The sequence below is a fragment of the Hypanus sabinus genome, unplaced genomic scaffold, assembly GCF_030144855.1.
Source record: "Hypanus sabinus isolate sHypSab1 unplaced genomic scaffold, sHypSab1.hap1 scaffold_1104, whole genome shotgun sequence".
NCBI lineage: Eukaryota > Metazoa > Chordata > Chondrichthyes > Myliobatiformes > Dasyatidae > Hypanus > Hypanus sabinus.
Window position 1 is genome coordinate 107,981 of NW_026779161.1, and position 7,660 is coordinate 115,640.

Below are 7,660 nucleotides of genomic sequence, written 5' to 3' on the forward strand. Positions count from 1 at the left end.
TAGGGGCAGCAAAGGCAAGTTCGAGTTCGCCATCTGGTGCGTGTTTCGCTTTGAAGAAGGGAAAGGATCATTGGACAGGTGGCCTCCTGTATCCCTTTTGTCAAACTCTTCCGGCTCTCAGCTTCACCCCTCCCCCTCCGGTCTTCTCCTATCATTTCGCATTTCCGCCCCCCTCACCCCACTACTTTCAAATCTCTTACTATCTTTCCTTTCAGTTAGTCCTAATGAAGGGTCTCGGCCCGAAACGTCGACGGTGCTTCTTCCTCTCGATGCTGCCTGGTTTGTTGCGTTCCACCAGCATTTTGTGTGTGTTGCTTGAATTTCCAACATCTGCGATATAAATAGGACTTGAAGAGGCGAACGGAACGAAATTTCATTCACGCTTGTGCTTGAAAACGAGACCCTGCTTGGGATTATGATTATATAATAACGTGTTTTGATTCATGCAACTTTGTTTATTTGTGCCTGGCTTATCGGAGGATTCCGTCCTTTCTTTCATAAGTAGTTGTGTGCTCTGCTTCTTTATTTCTATAGTTCGTTCATGCTTATCCCCTCCCTCTCCCCTTTATCTTTCCTATGACTGGTTTTCCACTTGTGGCTTTTAGATCCTACCCCCTCCCCTATCTCTATTACTGGGCTTCGGTCCGCTCTTCCCCCACCCCATTCCTGATGAAGGGTCTCGGCCCGAAACGTTCGCTACTCTTTTCTCACGGATGCTGCCTGACCTACTGAGTTCTTCCAGCGTTGTGTGTTGTGCGTTCTGAGTGCTGTTTGTGCTGCTGTTCTTCAAAACCCGGCTCGGAGAAACCTTGTCTAGTTTGTGCTATTAAATGACAGTAAACTCGTCTGGAGTTAGCCAAGGCACACCAACCTCCGAAAAAAACTATAGACTGACTGTCCAAACCATGTCCAAACAAAGGAAAGGTGATGAATCTCAAAGTCTCTAGCCTCACCTGGACAGCCTGTGCTCAGGCAGGAATCAGGTCTGGTCTAAGTTTTCATGTAAGCAGAAGCTGTACGGCTGGATCAATCATCCCGACCCCGCCTGATAACGTTCAGGCAACCGAAGCAAAGCGGCCGGAGGAGGACAAACGGCAAGACAAAGATCTATCGAAGGAAAGATGAACACACTTTTAGGGTCCCTTCTGAACCATCGCAGGGACTGAAAAAGGAGGACACGCCTATAATTTGCGTATTAGAACAGGAAACAGAACAGGAGAAATGAAAAGAAGCGAGTTCAGAACCATCTCTTGTTACATAATATCCAAAAAAAAAAATATAGTTGGCACCACAGCGGTAACTATGCTGTAGACCCCTCCTGAAGTTCGAATATGGGACAAATTTTTGAAATTTATAACTCCTTGCATGGAAATGTTTAGATGTTCTTAAAAGTTGTGTGCGGAACCCACTTGGCCTGCAGTACAAGTGCAGAGGAATAGAGGAATTCCCCAGAGGAATAGAGGGGAAAACGATAATGATGGATATTCCGTTGCCATGGGGACGAGGTTAAAGGGGACCGTGCTCGGCTGCCCGTGTGGGGCAATCTGTCAGCATAGTAATTTTGGAGAGGGAACAAGGTGCGGGCAAAAAACAGGAGACAAAAGCTTTCAAGAAGGAGCTAGGTAGATATCTGATGGATAGGGGAATCAAGGGATATGGGGACAAGGCAGGGACTGGGTATTGATAGTGAATGATCAGCCATGATCTCAGAATGGCGGTGCAGAGTCGAGGGGCCGAATGGTCTACTTCGGCACCTATTGTCGATTGTCTATTTTCTATAATATAACTGACTTCATTTCCCGTTTCCATAACACATGATAGACTTGCACAACAGCTCTGCGCGGCCGTACACAGAATTGGAAATACACTTGGACTGAGATGTTAACCAACGACAGCTTATCCTGACAGGCCGACCTCTGATGCATTTCTATCGCACCGTCCGATACACTGAAACATCTCAGCCGAGCGATCACCAGAAGCTCCTTTCCGTGACTAACAGAGCAGAAACTCTTTCTGTAACAGAACACATCTACTATGGTCCAAAAGACAAAGTGGAAGAAGGGTTTTCGAGAGAATATCAGGATGAGCGATTTAAACTGCCAATCCTAACCCCTCATGTCACCACAGCCATCAAACCCCCTGCAACTCCTGAAATACTCGGACCCGCGCTTCAGACTTTACAGGAGTTAAGCCGCACACGGTGTATAACTCTGCCTAATACTAACGCTACTCGACTACTTCATTCCGCTCAGGCTGGTTGTGTAATATTTCCTTCTTCATCATTAAAACAAAGATTTCCCTGTTTACTCCCCCTGCTTTGCCTGAGTATGTCGTAGTTTTGCTGCTTTCGTAGACACCTCCCTCTCGGTGGGCGATAAACAAAAATTACGAGTGACGTACGTTCTGCCCCACCACAAGAAGACCTATGCTATTCTACCCTCTATACGACAATATGATTTGTCACTGGAGGCAATGTAAAGCATGAATCCTGTCATAAGAACACGTTTCGATTAGCAAGGGCTTATATCAACCTGCGGTCCCTTATTTTACCAGTTCCGAAACCAGGTCCTGATAATGAGTAAATTTTTTGCAATACTTAAGGGCGATTAGCAAGATAGCATGTCAAGGATTTACTGAATGCAGACTAATGCAGACAACCCTGTGCATAGCGGTCTGCACAATGACCAGCAGTTGTAAGAGGCATGCCTGGGTGTCTAACACCTGTCGCCGACACTGCAATTAAAAAACATAGAACATAGAAACTCTTCGGCCCACAATGTTGTGCCCACCATGAAACCCACTCTAGAAACTGCCTTGGATTTCCTTGGTGCATAGACCTCTACTTCTCAAAGTCCCATGTACCTGTCTGAGAGGCTCTTAAACACCCTATTGTATTCGCTTCCATCACCGCCGCCGGCAGTTTATTCCACACACCCAACACTCTCTGTGTGAAAACTGAACTCTGAACTCCCTGTTTCCAAGCACCTTTAAAGTATACCCCGCGTTTTAACCATTTTGTCCCGGGGAAAAAGACACGTGTTATCGACACGATCAATACCGCTCATCATCTTGTACATATTATTATGGTAGAAACGTCCGATCCTATTAAATTGGATCTCCCTGATGAAGTGTGTCGGCCCGGAACATTTACTGCTTACACTTTTACACAGATTCTGCCCGGCTTGTTGAGCTCCTTAGGAATGTGTGCATATTACTTTGATTTCCAGATTCTGCAGATGTTCTCCAGTTTGCGATTAGATTTGGACAACAGTAAACAACATAAGAAACTGCACTGCAGACACGAAACAAAATTAACCCTGGGTCATCACCAACTCCGGAATGCGACGCTCTTGTCATTTAATCTTGCCAGGCAATTATGTCGTAGTCTTTAAGACACACAGTCTGATTGGGAGATAAATTGGTCAAGACTAGAATGACGTCGCTTGGGATTCACGCTGCTTTTGTGTTCACGGTGGCCGGAGATTGGACATAATCCTTACGTATCACTGGAAACACTATTTATGATAAAGCGTTGAGTTGTTAATACCTGGCGCGAGGTGCATAAATCTATTCTGCTCTCGAAAAGACATCTGTGGTGTCGACTCTTACTTCCGTCAACTCCGGGCGAGGAGAATCACCTTTGTTGTGTAACGCTGATCGGCGGCAGGACAGACATCAGTGAGACGGAACTGGAAATGCAACAGAGTGAGTAATACTCCGCCTCAGAGTGGTACAACGTCTTTTAAAGTAATTTTAATTCAGATTTTCAGTATAATTCTTTTATTTTTCATATATCGATAAAACTTCCAGGTAGAGCTCAGTTAGTTGGAGAGAGAAAAAAATAAACAAATAACTTTTTTTCCCGTGGCTCTGGAAGTTGATTCAATTTCAGCGTATATTGATGATCGATATAAATATATGTTCCTGCAATTAGATTTCCTTTGCTCAGTACGCGACCGGACGGAAGGTGTGGTCAGAGAGAAACAGTGAACAGAGGGAAACAGAGGGAAAGAAACAGACTGTGATGGGGCCTCGGGATGTGAACAAAGATAAAGCCGGAGAGATGCGGGGACAACGAAGGAGCAGGACGGATATGGAGATGCTGTTGAAAAAGAAGGAAAAGAACGCACCACACGCCATGTTCCAGCCCGATCATGTCTTCCTCACGGTGAAACTCACTAGTCTGCAAGGAGATTAAATTCTTTTCAGAATGGGACCGGACGAGCGGACAGAGAGAAACAGGGAACAGAGATTCACGGGACCTCAGGATGTGAACGGAGATAAAGGGGCAGATATGAAAGGACAAAGCGGAGCAGTCCGGAGATGGAAAAGGAGTTGGAATAGTAAAGAAAAGACACACACAAACACACACACACACACACACACACACAAACACACACACACACACACACACACACACACACACACGACTCCGCTATGTTTCAGTCTGATCCAGTTCCCCTCACCGGCGTGGGGGAAGGAGTGAGCGAGGACAACGTGAGAGATATCGGGAGTAAAACGCCGTGAGCATTACTGAGAAGGATGAATCAGAAACAACGGAGAGAATGGAGAAAAGGGAGAGGATTCTTCCTAACTGCACCAGCCCAGAGTAAAACGCTGTCAGATGTGATGGAGATTATTAAAGTAAAATGGACGGGACCTGACTATAGACCCTCCATTGGGGTGAATTACAGCTGAGGTGACCGCTACATATTACATATCTGATGAAGGACACATTTCACCTGTACGGGGTAAACAGCGAGTGGAATATATCATCACAAAACGCATGCGTATTTCAGAGCGCTCAGTTGTTACCCATGGTTCTACATATCGGCAAATGGATAGATTTTGGAGGAAACATGGTGTTTGACTGAAATCTCCGGCAGAAACCAACAAGTCGCTCTATGATTTAAGGAATTTGGTTAAGAGTTTCAGCGGGTATTTCACCGCGTTCTTCAGCTCCTCTCTGAAATTGCTCTGAGTCACGGCGTAAATACATGTGTTGGTGCAGGAGCTGAGGACCTGCAACATCGTCGCCGTGGATTCTGCGATATAAATCGGATCCGCGTCCGAGTAACGAGGGATGTTTGCAATCATTACGTAGAGATCAAAAACCAGCAGAGATAACCACAGAAATATAAAACTACCGGTTATACTGAATAGAAAAACGACCGATTTCCTTCGGTTTTCCATCTCCGGGTCCTTGTCATTCTTTCCGTTACTGCGGCCCCGGAGGCCCATCCGGACTTTATTGGCGGACAAAATCCGTCTGACTGTCAGAGCATTGAACAATAAAATCAGAACAAACGGGAGACAAGGCATGAAAATGCGATGAATCATCTGAAATGCGGCCCACGAGGGAGACGTATAGAAACTGTCTTTGCTGTCACAGCCAAAGAAAACTCCATCAATTATCACCAAAGGCTCCAATGTAAAGTAGAAAGGGACACTTTCCAAACAGCCCAGAACGCTCACTGTCCCGATAACCACAGCCGCCGTTTTTTCGGTGCAATATTTTGTTTTCAGCTTTTCACAACAAATGGCCACAAATCTGTCACAGGTGAACGCGACTGTCAGCCAGACAGAGACCCCGGTGCTTGCTAACAGCTGGCAGAGAACAACCCTACAAACGGGAGTCCAATAGAGGAAGGAAGACCTAAAGTATATCAGTACAGTCCAGTTCAGCAGAGGGTCAGAGATAACGACCAGAAGATCGGCTGCTGCCATTCCCAGCAGGTAGCGAGTGATGCATTTGGAGAGACCGCACTTTCCTCGGGACAGGATAACAATCGCCACCAGGTTAACTGCAAGAGAGAGGGAAAGAAGTAGAGAAATTACTCACCTGTCAAGGCAATAGAACAAAATTATTATTATTAGACTTCATCTTGTGTTTTTTTTTGCTTCCAAATGGTGGAAACTGGACCCAGAACATATGAACCCGCTGACAGTGTGCAATGCAGTGACAGCGTGACAGAGAACTCCGCGAGTTTTGTAAATGGGTTCAATCTGGGTGAATTCCCAAACCGACCAGATGACAGCTGGTCAAACGCTTCCTGGCCGCAGTGAGGAATGGGTATGATATACCAACGTCACTGGCCTGAGCATCACAGGAATGAAATGAAATCAACATCGGCGGCTCCCTCTGCTCATATTTCTAACATAAATGCGCCATTCGCGTTGCTCCATCACCCACTCAGGCAATTCACAGTCGATTCCTACGGACAGAACAGAAGGTCGGCTGGCTCTCCACAGATGCAGTGTCGCCCGGTGTGCTCCTGTGCAGATATTTCGATTCACAATTATTCCATGATATCGAGGCAGCGGAGAGTATTTCAGTCAAAGGCACCATCTCGGCTCCAATATGGAGCGCTGTCTGCTAAGAAAGCAAAGGGATTAACATTGTCAGCGCCTTCCGCCCATGACTAAAATGCGGGGACTGGACAGGTGGCTGTGGAAACAAGTAGCGAGAGAAACACTTCAGAACATCGGAATTAACTCTCAGTTTCTGCCGTTTGCAGGTGTGACAGCGGCTTACCGGGAATTCCAACGGCTGAAATAACAGGGTGGTAAATGTCTTCTATCCGCCAGATTACTGGATATCCCATTTGAGGGACGCAGTGAACGCGATTGCTCTGAATTCCACAGCTCGACAAGACACTCTGGGCTGACGTACTGCAACAGACTCTGATTTATACAGGTGGTCGATCCCCAGTGACGAGGTCCCACCTCTGACCAGTGTTAGTGAACAAACAAATTACATCACCGGCAGTCTCTCAGATGTAAATTCTGTGGGGATGTGACACAAACACGTCAATACCATTGGCATTACCACATTCAGATCCCTCTGTGTAATTCGACCAAAATGTGCAATGAGACCAGTAATTGAGCAATCAGCTTCATTTACAACATTCCACAGTTGACAGCGGTCACGACTGTTCCCATTTTCCAACCTGAAACTTTAACTGTGGTTCTCTTTCCACAAGCATTCCGGAATCGATGTTTCCATCATTTTCGGCACTTTTCACTGTCGCGCCTGCTGTTTCATCTACAAATAGATCCGGTTTCCCCTCAGTGCGCTCTGGATCCAGGGACATATGAAAACCCTCCCAGTCTCCTCCTGCAGACTTCAGTTTAATATCTTTCACTTTTTAATTCAGCTGTTCAGTTTGGCCGCTCAGACACCAAACCCATCACACCCCATCCGACTGTGACACCAGATATAAAACATACTCATTGCGTACACACACACTCGGTCCAGTTCTCCTTCAGTCCTGGACGACATCGATGTTTACGTTATTTTGATCACCTTCCCGGTATAATGTTCTCTCCATCTCTTAAACTATCTTCTCCAAATCTTTAGTATCTGTGTGTGTGTGTGTGTGTGTGTGTGTGTGTGTGTGCGCGTGTGTGTATATATATCACAAAATGTACATGCATAAGATTTGTTATTTGTGCTGTGGATTTTGAAGCTGACGGACAAAGCCGCTGTTGAATCCACCTGACGAACAGTTAGATGCTGAAACACTGTGGTGTTCATTTAGCTGTAGGAATATACTGAGATGATAAGGCTGCCATTCACTGCACTGTGGGTTACGAACACAACCACAACACGTTTCTCCATGATGTAAATACCCGCATGATTTAACAAAATACTTTCTGA

At 45.9% G+C, this 7,660-nt stretch overlaps 1 long non-coding RNA gene across 1 annotated transcript; it reads right to left on the reverse strand.

The window, feature by feature from the left end:
* Window positions 1-1,094: 1,094 nt before the first annotated feature.
* On the reverse strand, window positions 1,095-6,641 carry LOC132386345 (uncharacterized). Its single transcript, XR_009509497.1, has 3 exons — window positions 6,536-6,641; window positions 3,548-3,689; window positions 1,095-1,107 (listed from the first exon to the last, which is right to left on the reverse strand). It is a non-coding gene; the product is annotated as an uncharacterized LOC132386345 (long non-coding RNA).
* Between the last annotated feature and the right edge of the window lie 1,019 nt (window positions 6,642-7,660).